The sequence below is a fragment of the Lagenorhynchus albirostris genome, chromosome 4 (genome assembly GCF_949774975.1).
Source record: "Lagenorhynchus albirostris chromosome 4, mLagAlb1.1, whole genome shotgun sequence".
Taxonomy (NCBI): domain Eukaryota; kingdom Metazoa; phylum Chordata; class Mammalia; order Artiodactyla; family Delphinidae; genus Lagenorhynchus; species Lagenorhynchus albirostris.
Window position 1 is genome coordinate 16,653,505 of NC_083098.1, and position 22,375 is coordinate 16,675,879.

A 22,375-nucleotide genomic window follows, 5' to 3' on the forward strand; every position below is an offset into this window, starting at 1 on the left:
TTCTGTGACTCCTGTTATTGGGACATGTGCTTTATTGTGGTGGTCTGGAATCAAACCTGAAATATCTCCAAGATACGCCTGCACAGACCTCTGTGTATGTAATAATTAAATTCAAATCAGAAGTAATTTCCAAAAAAAGAAAACAGTACCCCCTCAAAATATATCTACATAGTGAAAAAAGATACCCAACTCTTTTATTCCTACATATTCATTCACATGTTCAGTGAAGAGGTGATGACTGAACTGCATTGGGGATATGAATAAGATTTAAAGAAGCAGAAAGGTGGTTTAACAGCATTCTGGGCACTAAACATGACAGAAGTCAAGGCACAAATTTACATGGAAAAAGTTTTATGTAGCAAACAGATTGGTTAAATGGAACAGGGCCTAAATCCTAAATGAAGACTTTGTATTAGAGGCCATAGGTTTCAAATTGTATTCTAAAATGTACCAGAAATTCTAAAGAACTGCCCAGGGGACAATGTGTAGGTAAAGCCCAAATACAAGAGGCTTTAAATATTTTCAGCCAAAACAACTACAGATTTACTGTTTTATTTGTTTGGGTCCCATACAAGATTTTATTTAACTGAAGTTGTTTAGTAATTTTTTTTTAAAAAGGCTTTTGAAAACCACTTCCATAGTCTAGCTCTTGAAGGTTTTTGACTAAAGGAGATTCATAAAGAAAGAGATAGTTTAAGAAATAAACTCTGGCAGTAGTTCATAGGATGAAATGACTGGAAGATGGGCTGTTTCAGGGTCACTAACAAGGAGTTCACTAACATTGATAATGGAAAGGAAGAACAACTCAGAATATTTTCTAAGAAATGTAATAAACATTTAGTATGTACAGTGATTAGAAGAAGATAAAAATGAAAAGTGGCTATGAAAAAGGTAATACTATGATGGAAATAAAGAAACATAGAAAGAAGGAGGAGAGGAATATCTTGTGCTTGATTTTGAACCAATTATGTTTGAAAAGATGCAGGATATCCAAATAGAAGTGTGTAGAGGACAATCGTAGATATATAACTGAAGCTCATGAGGAAGCTTGCCTGGAGAAAAAGAATGGAGTTATTCACGCAGAGACGATAGTTGAGGTTTCTCTAAGTGAAAAATCACAGAGAGAGAAAAACTAAATAACTAAGGACTAGAACTTGGGGGACTTCACAGAGAGGGAGGAGAAGAAGCAAAGAAGGAAACAGTCTAGTTAATAAATCTAGCTACTACAACATTATAGACAGTAAATAGGGAGAGGTTATTTCTTTCTCCATTTGCATGTTAACCAATACTTATTTTGAGTGTCTATCACATGCCATGCCTCGCATATGAACAGTGTTAGAGGTCTACTATATCAAATATTGCAAGAGGAGACTTATAGGGAGGTCACTGTAGAGTATATAGGATGTAACTTTAGAAGAGTGGTGATGAATGAAACTAAATTAGAGGGCATTTAAAAGACACTGTGGGAGAGGAAATAAAAACTTGGAGCATAGAATATTGACAATGAATATAAACAGTGAAATACAAGAGTAGATATAAAGATATTAATAGGGAGGAGACCTTCAAGATGGCGGAAGAGTAAGATGCAGAGATCAATTTCCTCCCCACAAATATATCAGAAATATATCTATATGTGGAGCAACTCCTACAGAACACCTACCGAATGCTGGCAGAAGACATCAGACACCCCAAAAGGCAAGGAACTCCCCACATAACTGGGTAGGGGAAAAGTAAGAAAACAGAAACAAAAGAATAGGGATAGGGCCTGCACCTCTGGGAGGGAGCTGTGAAGATGGAAAGGTTTCTACACACTAGGAAGCCCCTTTGCGGGCGGAGACTGCGGGTGGCGAAGGGGGAAAGCTTCGGAGCCGCAGAGGAGAGCGCAGCAACAGGGGTGCGGAGGGCAAAGCGGAGAGATTCCCGCACAGAGGATCAGGGCCGACCAGCACTCACCAGCCCGAGAAGCTTGTCTGGTCACCCGCCGGAGCAGGCGGGGGCTGGGAGCTGAGGCTCGGGCTTCGGAGGTCGGATCCCAGGGAGAGGACTGGGGTTGGCTGCGTGAACACAGGCTGAAGGGGGCTAGTGCGCCACAGCTTGCCGGGAGAAAGTCCGGGAAAAAGTCTGGACCTGCCTAAGAGTCAAGAGACCATTGTTTCGTAGTGCACAAAGAGAGGGGATTCAGAGCACCGCCTAAACGAGCTCCAGAGACGGATACAAACCACAGCTATCAGCACGGACCCCAGACACGGGCGTGAAACGCTAAGGCTGCTGCTGCAGCCACCAAGAACCCTGTGTGCAAGCAGAGCTCACTATCCACACCTCCGCTCCCGGTAGCCTGTGCAGCCCGCCACTGGCAGGGACCCATGATCCAGGGAAACTTCCCCAGGAAAACACACGGTGCGCCTCTGGCTGGTGCAACGTCACGCTGGCCTCTGCCGCTGCAGGCTCGCCCTGCATTCCATACCCCTCCCTCCCCCCAGCCTGAGTGAGCCAGAGCCCCCTGATCAACTGCTACTTTAACCCTGTCCTGTTTGGGCAGGAACAGACGCTCTCAGGTGACCTACACGCAGAGGTGGGGCCAATCCAAAGCTGAACCCCAGGAGCTGTGCAAACAAATAAAAGAAAGGGAAATTTCTCCCAGAAGCCTCAGGAGCGGCAGATTAAATCTCCACAATCAACCTGATGTACTGTACATCTCCGGAATACCTGAATAGACAACAAATCATCCCAAATTGAGAGGATGGACTTTGGGAGCAATGATTATATATTTTTTTCCATTTTCCCTTTTGGTGAGTGTGCATGTGTATCTTTCTGTTTGTGATTTTGTCTGTAGAGCTTTGCTTTTACCATTTGTCCTACGGTTCTGTCCGGTTTTTTTTTTTTTGTTCTTTTTTATTAATATAGTTTTTAGCACTTATTATCATTGGTGGATTTGTTTTTTGGTTTGGTTGCTATCTTCTTTATTTCTTACTTTCATTGCTTTTATTACTTTTTATTTTTTTTCATTTTAAATAATTATTTTTATTTTCATAACTATTTTATTTTTTTACTTTCTTTCTTTTTTTCTCCCTTTTATTCTGAGCCATGTGGATAACAGGGTCTTGGTACTCCAGCCAGGTGTCAGGCTTGTTCCTTTAAGGTGGGAGAGCCGAGTTCAGGACATTGGTCTACCAGAGACCTCCCAGCCCCACATATTACCAAACGGCAAAAATCTCCCAGAGATCTCCATCTCAACGCCAACACACAGCTCCATTCAATGACCAGCAAGCTACAGTGTTGGAGAGCCTCTGCCAAACAACTAGCAAGACAGGAACACAACCCACCCACTAGCAGAAAGGCTGACTAAAATCATAATAAGATCACAGACACCGCAAAACACACCACCAGACATGGTCCTGCCCCCTAGAAAGACAAGATCCAGCGTGATCCACCAGAACACAGGCAACAGTCCCCTCCACCAGGAAGCCTAAACAACCCACTGAACCAACCGTAGCCACTGGGGGCAGACACCAAAAACAACGGGAACTATGAACATGCAGTCTGTGAAAAGGAGACCCCAGACACAGTAAGTTAAGCAAAATGAGAAGACAGACAAACACACAGCAGATGAAGGAGCAAGGTAAAAACCCACCAGAGCAAACAACTGAAGAGAAAGTAGGCAGTCTACCTGAAAAAGGATTCAGAGCAATGATAGTAAAGATGATCCAAAATCTTGGAAACAGAATGGAGAAAATACAAGAAATATTTAACAAGGACCTAGAAGAACTAAAGAGCAAACAAACAATGATGAACAACACAATAAATGAAATTAAAAATTCTCTAGAAGGAATCAATAGCAGAATAACTGAGGTAGAAAAACGGGTAACTAACCAGGAAAATAAAATAGTGGAAATAAATAATGCACAGCAGAAAAAAGAATAAAAGAATTAAGGACAGTCTCAGAGACCTCAGGGATAATATTAAATGCACCAACATTCGAATTATAGGGGTCCCAGAAGAAGACAAGAAAAGGAACGGGACAGAGAAAATACCTGAAGAGATTATTTTGAAAACTTCCCTAATGTGGGAAAGGAAATAGTCAATCAAGTCCAGGAAGTGCAGAGAGTCGCATACAGGTTAAATCTAATGAGAAACACGCCAAGACACATATTAATCAAACTATCAAAAATTAAATACAAAGAAAAAATATTAAAAGCAGCAAGGGAAAAACAACATACAAGGGAATTCCCATAAGGTTAACAGCTGATCTTTCAGCAGAAACTCAGCAAGCCAGAAGGGAGTGGCAGACACATTTAAAGTGATAAAACGGAAAAACTTACAACCAAGATTACTCTACCCAGTAAGGATCTCATTCAAATTCAACAGAGAAATTAAAACCTTTACAGACAAGCAAAAGCTAAGACATTTCAGCACCACCAAACCAGCTTTACAGCAAATGCTAAAGGAACTTCTCTAGGCAGGAAACACAAGAGAAGGAAAAGACCTAAAATAACAAAACCAAAACAATTAAGAAACTTGTAACAGGAACATGCATATCGATAATTACCTTAAATGTAAATGGACTAAACGCTCCCACCAAAAGACACAGACTGGCTGAATGGATACAAAAACAAGACCCGTACATATGCTATCTACAAGTGACCCACTTCAGAACTAGGGACACATACAGACTGAAAGTGAGGGGATGGAAAAAGATATACCACGCAAATGGAAATAAAAAGAAAGCTGGAGTAGCAATTCTCATATCAGACAAAATAGACTTTAAAACAAAGACGATTACAAGAGAGAAAGAAGGACACTGCATAATGATCAAGAGATCAATCCAAGAAAAAGATATAACAATTGTAAATATTTATGCACCAAACATAGGAGCACCTCAATACATAAGGCAAATGGTAACAGCCATAAAAAGGGAAATTGACAGTAACACAATCAGAGTAGGGGACTTTAATGCCCCACTTACACCAATGTACAGATCATCCAAAATGAAAATAATTAAGGAAACACAAGCTTTAAATGATACATTAAACAAGGTGGACTTAATTGATATTTATAGGACATTCTATCCAAAAACAAGTGAATACACTTTCTTCTCAAATGCTCATGGAAGAGTCTCCAGGATAGATCATATCTTGGGTCACAAATCAAGCCTTGGTAAATTTAAGAAAATTGAAATCATATCAAGTATCTTTTCTGATCACAACGCTATGAGACTACATATAAATTACAGGAAAAACCATGTAAAAAATAGAAAGACATGGAGGTTAAACAATACACTACTTAATAACCCAGAGATCACTGAAGAAATCAAAGAGGAAATCAAAAAAATACCTAGAAAAAAATGACAATGAAAACACAATGACCCAAAATGTATGTGATGATGGGGCTTCCCTGGTGGCGCAGTGGTTGATAGTCCGCCTGCCAATGCAGGGGACACAGGTTCGTGCCCCGGTCCAGTAAGATCCCACATGCCGCAGAGAGGCAGGGCCCGTGAGCCATGGCCGCTGAGCCTGCGCGTCCGGAGCCTGTGCTCCACAATGGGAAAGGCCACAACAGTGACAGGCCCGCGTTACGCAAAAAAAAAAAAAAAAAAAAAAAAAGTATGTGATGCAGCAAAAGCAGTTCTAAGAGGGAAGTTTATAGCAATACAATCATACCTCAAGAAACAAGAAATATCTCAAATAAACAACCTAAACTTACACCTAAAGCAATTAGGGAAAGAGGAACCAAAAAACCCCCAAGATAACGGAAGGAAAGAAATCATAAAGACCAGATCATAAATAAATGAAGAAGAAATGAAGGAAAAGATAGAAAAGAAAAATAAAACTAAAAGCTGGTTCCTTGAAAAGATAAACAAAATTGATAAACCATTAGCCAGACTCATCAAGAAAAAATGGGAGAAGACTCAAATCAACAGAATTAGAAATGAAAAAGGAGAAGTAAAAACTGACAATGCAGAAATACAAAGGATCATGAGAGAGTACTACAAGCAACTGTATGCCAAAAAAATGGACAAACTGGAAGAAATGTACAAATTCTTAGAAAAGCACAACCTTCCAAGACTGAACCAGGAGAAAATAGAAAATATAAACAGACCAATCACAAGCACTGAAATTGAAACTGTGATTTAAAATTTTCCAACAAACAAAAGCCTAGCACCAGATGGCTTCACAGGTGAATTCTGTCAAACATTTAGAAAAGAGCTAACATCCGTCCTTCTCAAACTCTTCCAAAATATAGCAGAGGGAGGAACACTCCTGAACTCATTCTACAAGGCCACCATCACTCTGATACCAAAAGCAGACAAAGATGTCACAAAAAAAGAAAACTACAGGCCAATATCACTGAGGAAAATGGATGCAAAAATCCTCAACAAAATACTGGCAAAAAGAATGCAACAGCACATTAAAAGGATCATACACAATGATCAAGTGGTGTTTATCCCAGGAATTTCAAGGATTCTTCAATATACACAAGTCAGTCAATGTGATACACCATATTAACTAAATGAAGGAGAAAAACCATATGATCATCTCAATAGATGCAGAAAAAACTTTTGATAAAATTCAACACCCGTTTATGATAAAAACCCTCCCGAAAGTAGGCATAGAGGGAATTTACCTCAACATAATAAAGGCCGAATATGACAAACCCAAGGCAACATCGTTCTTAATGGTGAAAAACTGAAAGCATTTCCACAAAGATCAGGAACAAGACAAGGTTGCCCATTCTCTCCACTATTATTCAACATTGTTTTGAAAGTTTTAGACAGCAATCAGTGAAGAAAAAGAATAAAAAGAATCCAAATTGGAAAAGAAGTAAAGCTGTCACTGTTTGCAGATGACATGATACTACACATAGAGAATCCTTATATACTAGCAGAAAACTACTAGATCTAATCAATGAATTTGTTAAAGTAGCAGGACACAAAATTAAGGCACAGAAACCTCTTGCATTCCTATACACTAATGATGAAAAATCTGTAAGAGAAATTAAGGAAACACTCCCATTTACCACTGCAACAAAGAGAATAAAATACCTAGGAATAAACCTACCTAAGGAGAAAAAGACCTGTATGCAGAAAACTATAAGACACTTATGAAAGAAATTAAAGATGATAAAAACAGATGGAGAGATATACCATGTTCTTGGATTGGAAGAATCAACATTGTGAAAACGACTATACTACCCAAAGCAATCTACAGATTCAATGCAATCCCTGTCAAACTACCAATGCCATTTTTCACAGAATTAGAACAAAAAATTTTACAATTTGTATGGAAACACAAAAGACCCTGAATAGCCAAAGCAATCTTGAGAAACAAAAATGGAGCAGGAGGAATCAGGCTCCCTGACTTCAGACTATACTACAAAGCTACAGTAATCAAGACAGTATGGTACTGGCACAAAAAACGGAAATAGAGATCAATGGAACAGGATAGAAAGCCCAGAGATAAACCCACGCACATATGATCACCTTATTTTTGATAAAGGAGCCAAGAATATACAATGGAGAAAAGACAGCCACTTCAATAAGTGGTGCTGAGAAAACTGGACAGCTACATGTAAAAGAATGAAATTAGAACACTCCCTAACACCATACACAAAAATAAACTCAAAATAGATTAAGACCTAAATGTAAGGCCAGACACTATAAAACTCTTAAAGGAAAAACATAGGCAGAACACTCCATGACATAAATCACAGCAAGATCCTTTTAGACTCACCTCCTAGAGAAATGCAAATAGAAACAAATAAACAAATGGGACCTAATGAAAATTAAAAGCTTTTGCATAGCAAAGGAAACCATAAACAAGACAAAAAGACAACCCTCAGAATGGGAGAAAATATTTGCAAATGAAGCGACTCACAAAGGATTAATCTCCAAAATTCACAAGCAGCTCATGTAGCACAATATCAAAAAAACAAAAAACCCAATCCAAAAATGGGCAGAAGATCTAAATAGACATTTCTCCAAAGAAGATATACAGATTGTCAACAAACACATGAAAGGATGCTCAACATCACTAATCATTAGAGAAATGCAAATCAAAACTACAATGAGGTATCACCTCACACCAGTCAGAATGGCCATCATTATAAAATCTACTAACAACAAATGCTGGGGAGGGTTTGGAGAAAAGGGAACCCTCTTGCACTGTTGGTGGGAATGTAAATTGATACAGCCACTACGGAGAACAGTATAGAGTTTCCTTAAAAAGCTAAAAATAGAACTACCATATGACCCAGCAATCCCACTACTGGGCATATACCGTGAGAAAACCATAGTTCAAAAAGAGTCATGTACCAAAATGTTCACTGAACCTCTATTTACAGCAGCCAGGAGATGGAAGCAACCTAAGTGTCCATCGACAGATGAATGGATAAAGAAGTTGTGGCACATATATATAATGGAATATTACTCAGCCATAAAAAGAAACGAAATTGCATTATTTGTAGTGAGGTGGATGGACCTAGAGTCTGTCCTACAGAGTGAAGCAAGTCAGAAAGAGAAAAACAAATTCCATATTCTAACACATATATATGGAATCTAAGAAAAAAAAATGGTCATGAGGAACCTAGGGGCAGGATGGGAATAAAGACACAGACCTACTAGAGAATGGAGTTTAGGACATGGGGAGGGGGAAGGGTAAGATGGGACAAAGTGAGAGAGTGGTATGGACCTATATACACTATCAAATGTAAAATCAATAGCTAGTGGGAATCAGCTGCATAGCACAGGGAGATCCACTCGGTGCTTTGTGACCACCTAGAGGGGTGGGATAGGGAGGGTGGGAGGGAGATAGATGCAAGAGGGAAGAGGCATGGGGATATATGTATATGTATAGCTGATTCACTTTGTTATAAAGCAGAAACTAACACACCACTGTAAAGCAATTATACTGCAATAAAGATGTTATATAAAAGATATTAATAGGATACAAAATTAAAAGCCTTTGTCCCACTAGTAGATGGGCAATTCAAAGCCACTTACTTTGAAGAATAGATTCTTGTTGATATTTTAACATCTAAAATATTTTAGAATTGATGTGTTCATATGAAATACTGTTAATGCTTTAGCTTTATTTACATAGGACATTTCAAAATTTTAAATAAAACTTAACTTCTGGCTCTAGATCAATCATTCTAATATCAAGTCAATTAATAGGATAGATGTCCAAATTTATAAAGCGTTTTTGGAATGCTGGTATGGACTGAATGTTTGTGTCCCTCCACAATTCACATGCTGAAACCCTAATCCACAGTGTGATGGTATTTGGAGATGGGGCCTTTGAGAGGCAGTTGGGTCATAAGGGTGGAGCCCTCACGATGGGTTTAATGTCCTTATGAGGAGCGTATTCCCTCTCTCTCCCTCTCTCCCTCCTGTGTGAAAACACAGCAAGATGTCTATCTGCAAACCAGGAACAGGGCCTTCACTAGGAATAGAATTGGCCAGCACCTTGGGCACCTTGATCTTGAACTTCTCAGATTCCAAAACCATGAGAAATAAATTTCTATTGTTTAACCACACAGTTTATTGTACTTTTGTTATAGTAGCCCACATTGACTAAGACAGAAGCTAATGTGTTTTGATCTACCAAGTGACAAGTGTTGTAGCAAATGCCATCTTACTATAAAAACAGCATGCATGACTTTGAAATAATATAATTTATATTTATAGTACAGAGAAATAATGTACATATATAAACATAGTATCTTAACAGAGAGTCTTATATACACAAACCATACCATGCATGGGAGAATGTACCAGTTGCTGTGGCTTCCAGAAAAAAACCCACAAAATACCATCAGGAAATGGGTATAGAATTCCACAGTCAATTAATTGAAAATTGCACTTTAGCCATAAAGATCTATAAAGGTTAATGCAATAGGTAAGGTTATTATCCAAACACTACTGTAACTAAGTTTCATTTTCAGTTATAAAGTATAGTCTATCCCCTACTTTTACCAAAATGCTAAAGTACCTGATAAATATTTGCATTCATGGTTATAACTCATTAAATGAAAAGAAAATATTCAAAAGTAGTTGTAGCAGATTTCCTTCTATTGGAATTCCTTTGAGGAGTATTAAGTGAAGCGAAACTTTTCTTAATACACATCTTGCTGCATTTTAGCACTTAGTCTGCTTTAAGCTACAGAGCATTAAAAAAATAAGTTTACTGCACTTAATCTTAAAATATATTTACAATTACATATGTTACTGCTTATATGATACAGGTCAAAGATTTACAATGCTTTACCAGCTCTGATTCACAACTGGATTATGCAGAAACTATCTTCTATTTGTTTACCAAAATGCCACATTTTAATCAAAGGTCATGGAAGAAGAAAACTTCTCATTCCAAATCAAACACCTATGAAAAGTCTGCCTGAATCATGACTACTATATAATGGGAAATTCAAGAGCAGATGATTCTTATAATTACATATTTTCCAGCCCTATGCCAACTCACTCTCTCTGAAATGTCAACCAATGCTACAGGGCAAAAATGAAGTAGAAGAGGAAAACTGAGTAATTTAAAATAAAAATCATTTTGGTGCATTAGAGCCAACTCAGAAATAACTACCACTTTTATGAATAAAGCTGCAAAACCTCATATTTAAAAAAATGGCTTTCTTCATAATGAGCCAAAATTTATAAATCATGTAGTCAATTTTGTTTATGAATACTGAGTCCTTTTTTATCTGAAGGTGACAGAAAATTACTGGAAAATAAATATCCCATATGTGAGCACATCTTTAGAAATTAAAAATGCATCTAGAAAATCATTCATTAAAATGGACTGCATGGCTTTAAAATGTCATTTAGAGAGTTTAGACTTTATGGAACACATTGTCTCACAGATTTTATTCTTCAGCTCTACAAATGAAATAATAGGAGAGACAAAAGATTAGTACACAAGGAAGTATTATTATCAATGTCAAAACCACATTTAGGTTCAATGCTCCTCTCCTGTTTGTAACACTCGATTTGATTAAATGGCACTTCAGATTATGACCACAGAACTGCACAGTCTATTAAATTCAGCTTATAGGTGATGAGAAAAAATGATAGAGTCCCGACAATGCGTAAACTTTTAACCAAAATTTCCATGTATGTTTTACCATACCATTGACTTCTCTTACTAAAAACAAAACAGGTATTACATATTTTAAGAAATAAAATCTTAAATACTTAAGGATGATACCTTAAAGTTACTATAGAGTATCTAGGAATTATTGCCAACACAGTCCCTACGGAATGGACTATTACAGTGCACTTCAACCTAAGTAGACTGAGAACTGCATTTACTGGCGTCTACCTAAATTATCCACCTGTTAAAATGTGTGTTCCTAGCATTGATTAAGCAGTAGGGCTGCACTCTTATGACATATAAACACAAAAGCACATAGATTTGACTTGACCAAAATATATCTTCAAATGGCAGTGTTCTGTTTATCTGTGTACCACCAAGTACATACTTATCAAAATGTGTATCCAAAACCCTGTCAGATGAAGTCTTCGAACTGCTGACAATTTTGCTCTCTAATAGGTACATTGTACAAATTTGAATGACTTTCACCAGTCTTGCAAATGTAGGTATAACATACTTTCTGTATGAATTATAGGAACCAACTGGAAGGAAGAATGATCACTTTCACCTAACACCATTTTGAGTAGGTAGTATATATATATATATATGTAACACAAGATTTTCAGTGATGAATGAACAAACTTATCAAGTAATCAATAAAATATGATATTATCTTTAAGGTAAATAAAATACCTCATGACTGGCCTGACATATTAGTAGCGAACTTTCCTTTCATAACTGAATTTGGGCTTTATATCCTACTGTTCATTTTTAAAGGTTTGGATTCAGAATGTCAAGAACATTATCTAAGCAAAAAGTTGAGAAGTCTCAGCATATATTCTAAGTCCTCTTACTAAGTCCTCTTAGATCATCGTCATTATGTTAACACTCAGGGCTGAAATAGTAAGGTATTCCCTCTTAAAACTGGAACTTATCTCTGTGAATACTGTATGTAAAGATTAGGATAATGCTATGTGTCTTTGTAAAACATGTCATGTCATAGATCAAGTTATAAACTGTTCTTTAAATATAAATACCAACCTTATTTTTAAAATAATTAAAACATTTGATTAGTACTAATCAAACTGAATTATTTAAGAAAGCTATAGTAAATGAACTATGATTTAAAGCAAAACTTTTAAGTGGCTAATTTTTACCATTTTAATTGTGACTATTGCCATTTTTTTAACCCCTAGGTGCATTTGGATTTGAATTTTTCTTTGAATATGTCTGCTACAATTTATTCAATACTACAATAAAGCTAGACTGAGTTTAGAATTTTCTGAAAGAAGAACCTACACCATTTATTTAATGACAGGTCAATTAAAAATGATTAACATTTTTATTTGCAACTTAATTGAACACATTCTGTGTCTTAAAAAAATATATTTTATAGATTAAATGAATGAAAGAATGGGGTTTTCATGCTTTCATACACAAATGTTTTGTTTATATTCATTAGAGATCAAACAAAAACTATTAGGTTAACCACTGAATATCTCAGAAAGTTTCTTGCTCATTTTCAGTAAATTTAAATCTATACATAGATATAAATTTAAATAAGATTTTTTTCTTCACCTTAACAGTGTTCTCTGTTCATTCTGTTCTTGTGGTCATATAATGTAAATATTTTCCAACCCTGTTGCCATACTTTCATGAAATAATAGCAGGATTCTTCCCTTGCAAGCCTTCTCATCAGCTACCACTAATTAATTTAACCATGACAAATAACAGTGGGATTTGTTTATATTAATAATGTTTATTTCCAAATAGTTGATAGTTTCCTCATCTGTCTTCAATACCCATGACCCACAGGGCCTATTCACAAGCCCTTCCATAGCTTTGGACATGTTTCTCCACTGGCCTCTGGCTGAATTTGTTCTATGGCTTGAAATATCAAGACTAAAAACCAAAGAGGATCATATTTAGCACCACACATTTTAAACGAATCTTTCTCAAAGTGTAGTTCATGGACCATAGGCATCAGAATCATCCAGATTAGTGTTAGAATGCAGATGCCTTGGATTCATGACAAAATAATAAGTCATATTCTCTGAAAGTGGAATGAAGAAAACAAATTTAACAAAACCCATTGTTTAGACCTCTAAACTACAACTTAATATGTAGCTGTTCCCAAATATATTTAAACACTGAATCGCTTTTCCCAAAATCTCAAGAACTATTGATCAAAGAATAAATCTTAAGAAATTATGGATGAGACTATCATTGCCTCTAGAATATATCTGAATCTCTTATGTCCCTTTGCCTTCCTATGGTAGAGCCACAATCAGTACTTGTTGAGCTGAACTGAGCCAAACCAAGGAAGGAAGAACCGATTTATGAGTCCACTAGAGTCCACTCCCATGACTTTTAAGCATTTTAACCATTCTTTTTTCATTTTACTTTCTCAGTAATTGTCTATGGAAAAATGGATACCTTGAATTCATATTTCTACTTATAATGTGAAAATGTTATTTAGATGATATATCACATAAATATTTGCAAACAAGTTTAACAACTGCTGCCTGAGAGGATAGAGATTTATAGGAGGCTGGCATCATTAAGAAGGTAAAGAGACATACTTTTCAGTGTATATCCTTCAGCACGTTATGAATTCTGTCATAGGCATGTCACGTTATTTCAATATGGAGCCAAATGTGTAAAACTTATTTCATGATCACGGAAGATACAATTCTTTGAAATGTAAGTATATTTTCATCTCGATTTTATTTTAGTCTATCATTTTCCACAATAAATCTTAAACCTAAAAAATTCAACCTTTCTGTATACTAGCCATATACACTTCATAAATTCTGTAGATCTTATAAAGTTTTAGTTTCTTTCTTTATAAAAGGGGGATAAAATGGAGCAGAAAAGTTAAGCAACTTCTACAAAGTCACAAAAGGAGTAAGAGCCAAATCATTCAACCACTTTTAATCCTTAGAACATCCCTGAGAGGAAAGAAAGGAAAATAAAATTATTTAAATTTTACAGGAAATTGAGTTAATAGCTGAGTTGTGACTTGCTCTATGTTTTTAACAACTCTTTTCAATATTTCACACTGCCTTCTTAATCTTCTTTTGCTGTCTCTAGCACCTTCCAAAAACATCAAATTTGCCAAAAAAGATAATGTTAATTAAATGAGAATATTATGCTTTTATCTCAACATTACATTTCCCTAACAGGTGAATTGGGTCTAAGAGATGGAATAAATTAAGGTCTATATGATAAATTCAGGAAACTTGTTCCTGGATTATTAATCCATACCATATCAAAGTAGATATAATTTTGGTTTTATGTCTATACTTTTCAATTTATAATAAATGCATACACATTTAAGGAAAACAAAAATGTCACAATTCTGAAAACCAAGTTGTCTTCCAGTCTCCATATTGTCACACTCCCAGTTGTCTAGGCTGCCACACACTGCTACTTTCTAAACCTGTTATAAACATTTTTTTAAATCTACAGTTAAATATTATTTTCCAAAACCCAAATAACCCTAAGTCCTATCTTTTGGTGAAGGCTGCCTCTCTGTGGCAGAATGCAATGTGTCATGTTTTCGGAGGGACAATTTACTTTCTCACTTTTTTTTAACTGGTAGAAAAGATCCATATGATGTTTTAAAATACATAGATTTAAACACAGTGTTTTCATCACTCTTTCAGGATATTTTTGGCCCCATGTTTGGAAAGGGCTTTGGACCCCCAGGAATCACCTCGCTCACCTGAGAAAGAGTATGTAACAAGAGGTGAAAACAGTATTTATGCAAGTAACAAAAATCAAGTAAAATAGAATTGCTCAAATAGAATGGTCACGTTTCCTGTCTTTTTAGAAAGCTGAAGTCATTTTTCACTCTCCTCTGAGTGACTCTGCTGGTCAGAAGGACACTTATTAATAGATATTGTACCTGCCAGAAAGCAGCTGTTGTCTTAATTTCCTGAAGAAATTACTTTAAAGTAAATACTAAGTGTGCCACAAGATAATGCCTCCTATTCACTTAAAGAGAGATGATAGAGGAACATATCCTATTCAAATACTGAAAGCAAACATCAAATGGATATGTTTTTAAAAATATATTGAGTTAATCTTTCTTTCTCTACTAGTGACCTTTGTTAGTTGAAACGAAGTAGGCTCAGAAGACCTTATTATAAAACATATTTAGGAAGGCAGACATATTTAGGAAGGATATATGTTCTAATAATAACATTTTTTAAGATTTGATACTTTTGACCACATGATAACTGAAAGATTAACATTTACACATTTTAACTAAAAGGAACAAAATCTCTATCATAAGCATGTGACTTGTTATATCTCAAAAGTAAATGATTTATTTAATTAAGCAATATAGTCACAAAAATGACATTTACCTTCTCTAAAACAGAACATGCTAACTAATCAGTGAAAACGGTAAAAACTAATTAGGAGAAGATACACAGAGGGTCACAGTAAACATTTCAGTAACCAATATCAAGCTGTTTTGTTGTTTTTGTTTGAAGCATAAGTATATCAAAAAACATCACTCAGAAAACTGTGCAGATTCTTTTTTAAAAAATGATTTTAATACAGGTCAAAACCTTTGACATGAAGTAAATGAATGAAAACACCAAAGAAAGTTACCTGCAAAAATTTCTGATCAAGAAAATTATTACAAATACTGATTGCTAATGCTAATTATTGCAATATTGTCTTCCCCTCTTTTTTTTTGTTTAACAATGTCTGGGGGCCGGGGAAGAAACATGTTTTGTCTCTGCTTCAACAAATACTGAAATCTATTTATATGCAAATAAGCTATCCATTATTAGTATGAGAAGAGACTTGTGCATAAAGGGAGAAATAAATTATCACTAGAAGCCATTAATGAAATCTATTTCAAAACATAACATTTTACAAGAGCTCTCACCCATGTAATATTTGTTTAAGGCTTGAGGGGAAATGGTGAGTTCTACACTTAGATGAAACCCAATACTACATTATTTCTCATGCCAATTTGTTTTGTAAAATGCATTTATCCTCTCCTTAGAAATGACTTGATAATTGTAACTCCAATGAGTTTCTTTAGAGAACCTTATCATTGAAGTCAGGGTCCTATGTGTTTGTCACACAACTGTCAGACTTTTTAGGGTAGTCTATTTTTGTTGTTACAGTAACTGTTATTCCCTGAGATTTAAAAACATTAACATTCATTTTTATACTCTAATAGTAGTAATGTAAAAATAAATGAGCTTTAAGAAGAAGGAATATGAGCCTTTCTGGAATCAGTTGAACTTCTATGGAGAAGACTAAAATAAAAAATAATAGAGACTATAAAATAATTTCATATGCTTTGACGATTTTCTCTTTGGGTTTCTTGTTTTGTTCTTCTTGAGCTCATAAATTCCTTGTTTAGTCCATACTTGCATCTCTGTCAGTTTTAAACATTGCAGATACATTCTTCCCTCTGTCATCTACTTAACTTTGCCAAGGGTGCCCAATGTTGAACTGAAATGCTTAGGTTTTGATATATTCATGCTTATACCATTCTTTGCCTTATGGTTCTACTTTTGAAGTTTTTAAGAAGTCTTTCTCCACTTTTTAGGTTGCAATGGTATTCCCAGTATTTTCTTCTACTAACTTTGTAGTTTTACCTTTATTTGTCTTTAATTCATCTGGATTCCATCATTGTATGTGATATTTTGTAAAGATCTAATCTGATTTTTCTTTAGTTATTGTGTCTGTTTCCCCAGTGGGCCCTACTAAATTTTTCCTTTATCCATTGATTTGTGGTGCCAACTTCATAAGAAATTGTCTTCATATATGCATAGATCTATCTCTGAGCTTTTTTCTTTGCTTCCTTATTCATTTATCTTATTTTTTTGCCAAAACCACATTTTTATTAATATAGTTCTGCAATGCATCTTAATAAATGATATGGAAATTTCTCCCCTTTCTTTACTCTTTTTAAAAATTATTCATGTACCTTTATTTTTTACATACATTTTAGTGTGTTTATCAATTTCTTCAAAAAGTCCAACTGGACTTTACATTTATAAATTAAAGTGGGGTTACATTTATAAATTAAAACAGGGGAAATTAATATATTCATTATATAAAGTCATCCCATTCAAGAGCCTAGAATTAGCTCTTCATTTATTCAGACCATTATCTCTGTCCATTATTAGAATTTTCAAATTCTATTTATGGAAAACTTTGGCCTTAGTTAATTCCTAGGAAATCTATTCCTTTTAGGAGTTATATTTAGCCTTTCATACATGATCACTGCTGGTATAGAGAAATGTTATTCATTGTTAGGTCATTCTTATATCTAGCAAGTGTACTTAATTTTATAAGTTCTAGCAGTTTTTGGATTTTTAGAAATTATTTTGCAATGATGCTATAATCTGAAACTAAAGATAGTTTTATCTCTTTTCTTTCAATCCTTCCATTTCTTCTGTGTTCTTAGGTATTCTCTCCTTAAGTAATAGTGTGAACTACCTACTTTGTTAAGATGGTATGGTAATAGTAGATATCCCTGTCTTCCTGCTTTTATGAATAATATTTAGTGTAAGTTTCAGATTTATAACCTTTATCATGTTAAGGAACTTAGTTGTATTGACAGTTTTCTGAGTTTTTGTTTTTTTAAACACAAATAGGTAAATTTCATTAAGATCTTGTTTCTGCAGCTCTTTATTAAAGTACTTTTTAAACAGTATGGTAAAGAAAACTGAAAACACCTTGGAATGCACTGCTACCAAAACTCCTCTTATCTCTCTTCCTGTTGATTTATCTTTGCTCTTAGATACTAAGAAGTTTAACACGCAATGTTCTTCTGCCCATCATCCTCTACAATCCTTCATGTTGGCATTTCATAGAAAAGAGCATATGAAAGTAGGATGAGGTAGTAGAGTAGAAAGGAAGTTGGCTGGTCTACTTGTTTATTCTAAAGCAAAGCTCACTACTCAACATATCCCCTGCCTCTGCCAAACAAGACAGAGTGGTGAATCAGAACTGTAAAAACAGAGAAAAAGAGAATAATACCTCTTGTACTGGTGTACCCAAAGAGCATTGAAATAGACAGATAATCTGTTTTTAAGTAGATGAACAGACACCAAAGATCACCTGGCATATGTGAAGAGCTAGCAGCATGAAAGACAAAGACCAAAATAAATAAAAATCTGATTCTAGAGGAAAACTAGATTGTTTAGGAAAAATAGAACTTTAAAAAGTTAAATAAATAATATGCTAAAATACATTTACAATAATACTGCATCTATAAAACAAAGAACAATCAGAGAGTAAGAATGTATTCTAAGAGCACAGAACTGTTGGTATAGAAAATTCAATGAGACAAAAATAGCTAAAGAAAAAAATCCTTGCTTAATATAGAGCAAAAGGACAAAAAAAGATAAAGAGAATATGATAGAAAGGTAAAGACATATTTTTTGAAAAACCATCCTGTAGGTCCAAAATCCAGTTTCCAGAGGAGAAAATTTTTAAAATGCTGAGAGGAAATTATGGAATAAATTCTTTTTAACTTTATTTTTTTAAATTGGAGTACAGTTGATTTACAATGTTGTGTTAGTTTCAGGTGTACAGCAAAGTGAATAAGTTATACATATACATATATCCACTTTTTTTTTTTTGTTATTTTCCCATATAGGCCATTAGAGAGTGTTGAGTAGAGTTCCCTGTGCTACACAACAGGTTATTATTAGTTATCTATTTTATATATAGTAGTTTGTATTTGTCAATCCCAATCTCCCAATTTATCCCTTCCCCCCTTATCCCTGGTAACCATAAGTTTGTTTTCTACATCCATGACTCTACTTCTGTTTTGTAAATAAGTTCATTTGTACCCCCTTTTTTTTAGATTCCACATATAAGCAATATCATATATTTGTCTATCTGCATCTGACTTACTTCACTCAGTGTGACAATCTCTAGATCCATCCATGTTGCTGCAAATGACATTGTTTTGTTCTTTTTATGGCTGAGTAATATTCCACTGTATACATGTAACACATCTTCTTTATCCATTCCTTTGTTGATGGACATTTAGGTTGCTTCCATGTCCTGGCTATTGTAAACAGTGCTGCAATGAACACTGGGGTGGACGTATATTTTCAAATTATAGTTTTCTTTGGATATATGCCCAAGAGTAGGATTGCTGGATCATATGGTAGCTCTATTTTTATTTTTTTAAGGAACCTCCATACTGTTCTCCATAGTGGCCATACCAATTTACATTCCCACCAACAGTGTAGGAGGGGGTTCCCTTTTTTCCACACCCTCTCAAGCATTTATTGTTTGTAGATTTTTTGATGTATGGAATAAATTTCTGGAAAAGGACAGAATTCTTCAAATGTAAAAGGACTCTAAAAAACATAAAGGGCCTGAGTAAAAACTGATAAAGATACTCAACCATAGATACATCATTGTGAAATTGTAGAATACTGAGGATAAAAAGAAAATCCTAAATGTTTCCACAGCAAGGAAGACAAGTCACCTACAAAGGAAAAAACATTCAAAATGCCACGTGACTATATTTGCATCAGTAAAACTGGATATTAGAAGATGATGGAGCAAAAAATGACAATGTAAGAGAAAAGTAAAGACACTCTGAAATATAAAGTCCTGCCACCACTTCCATAAAATAATAGCCCAGGGCTAATATACATCAGTCCTAGAGGAAAACCAATGCAAAAAAAGAAAAGAAAAAAGAGGTGATCAACAGAGCTCCCAAAAAGAGGTCTCCAGATTAAATAAAAAAAAAAAAAAGTGTGATGCACACTTTGGATAAAATAATAGCCAACTCAAGAAAAAAGAAAGATAATTTGTATGATTTCACTTACATAAGGTACCTAGAGTAGACAAATTAATAGAGACAGAAAGTAGAACTGTGGTTGCCAGGGGCTAGGGGAGATAGTATTTAATGGGTAGAGTTTCAAGTTTTGCAAGATGAAAGGAATTCTATGGATGGATGGTGGTGATGATAGCACAATAATGTAAATGTACTTAATACCACTGAACTGTACACTTAAAATGCTTAAAATGGTAAATTTTTGGTTATATGTATTTTACCACAATTTTTTTAAAAAGATAACTTAAAGTTCCAGATAACTATAAAGACAGTTATGGTCTAAATATGAAACTAATCAAAATGTGGCAAAATTTAAGCAACTAATGGAATGTAGAAGAGAAAATCTTATGTGATTTCTAACAAGATAACAAGAATATTCTACTTTCAGAAGCCTAAAGATCATGGCATTGGAGGCACAGAAAGAAGCCATCTTTACATTCTACTTGCTTCAACACTGAGTAATTTAAAAAAGTTTGCCCCTGGTAACATGAAAGAATGAGGAGGCAAGATTCTATTGCTTTTCTCTAGGCTCTTCTACACAATTTGGTTTGTTGTCATGTACATGTATTACACACACACACACACACACACACACACACACACATATACACACACCTCTGTGGCTTCTGTTTCTAAAATTATATGTTCTGCAGAGATAGAAACAGAATTTTGAAAAGAAAGGAATTGTGCTTCAGGTTGAAATAGCTGAGTCTTTAAATGTATGTGAAATTGACAAAGTCATCAGAAGAAATAGGTAAAAATTATCTCTACTTGGTTTCTACAGTAAAATATCATTAAAAAGGTAAAATTGTGTAAATAAATCTATTAGGCATGTACTGCGTAGTATATATATTTATATATTAATGATATATCCATCTCATGGTTCCAAATTAGTTTTACATTTATCTTTATAAATATTCATGTTCTTTAACAAATCATTTTGAAATTTAAATAAAATGTCTTTTATGTGAGTGTGATTGTCTATAACGAATTTTCCAGCATGGGTTTTGTTGTGTTTTGGTGAAAAGGTGATATGTTTCTAAATGAATAGTCTAAAGTTGGGCAAAGATGACAATGTCTACTTTGTCTTTTATCAGACATTCCAAAAACTGAAACTTGCTGTTCTAAAGCATTGAAGCAATATTCCCTCAGGTTTTTTTTTTCTGCAGAATTCAAATTTTCACAGAGTGTTAGTTGATGTGACATATATAAAGTGTTCTCCAGTCAAATAAATTTGAGGAAAGTTGGATTAAACAAGGTTCAAACAGGTTTCTTTACTGCAGGTCATGGCAGGGTCTGTGATATTCTAATCCACACATAACAAAGGATCAATATGTGCATTTCCCATCACATGTTTCATCACAGACTCCCTATTGTCCCACAGTCTTCTCATCAAGTTAATGTTTATGGAACATATTTTGGAAAATTTTAATTTCCAGGATAGCCAACTTAGTTCCCCAATTTCTAGTGTCGTTTTCAATGTACTAATTCTGAAATTATAATTTAAATCTTAGCTATGGTGCTGGTTAAAAAGCATAAATGATAGCAGAGGCAAAATTACAATAAATACATTTTCCACTGACTTTAAAAAATTCAAAGTAAATTATAGTCAAATAGTTCACTTTAAAAAGCCATTTACATCATCTTTGGTTTGGGATGTTATGGAACTGTCCTCCTCATTTTGCATAATCAGTCACCTTTAGCAATGCATGTTATTATCTAATAGACAATAGCTTTGCCAGCTTCAGCATGTAGTATCTTGAGATAACCATAAAGCATGAACCAAAGAATTACATCAACAGTGAATGGTATTCTCTATAATTGGCCACAGCTGCAAGAAACTTATTCATTTATATTCTGTTCAACCTCTCTATCCTCTAATTTAAAAAAAAAATCTTAGAAGCACAGTGGTTATAGTCTGTCTGAAACTTGTACAACAGAATTATTACACAGCACAGTAAAAGCAAACATGGGTAATCAGAGAAATGAGATACTTTAAGGCCAAGAAGTTTATTTATTTATATAAAAATATTGGTTTAAAAAGAGCCTTCCATTCCATTGATGACATTTTTACTTTTATTAGTATTTTTAAAAGTTCATAGGAGGCAAAATAAGTCACCTAACTAGGTGGAAATTGTTTGGTTTTAGGTTAAAGAAATTTATATGTAGAAGTATTTTCCAAGTTGTTATTATCCTGACAAAGTATTTACTTCCTCTCCTATATGGCCAGTAATTTGTTCATGATACAGAGCAAATTTCTCGATCTAATATTGGTGAAAGGCTTAACTCACCCAGGAAACAGAGTCACTTTAAAATCTGAGCACACGTGTTAAAACAGCTGCCCAGAGCTGAGAAAAAAAGTTGATGAACTAAAAGCTCAGTTGAAATCATGCAAACTGTTTGACCAAACTGAACAAACCACTCAGCAGACCCTCTG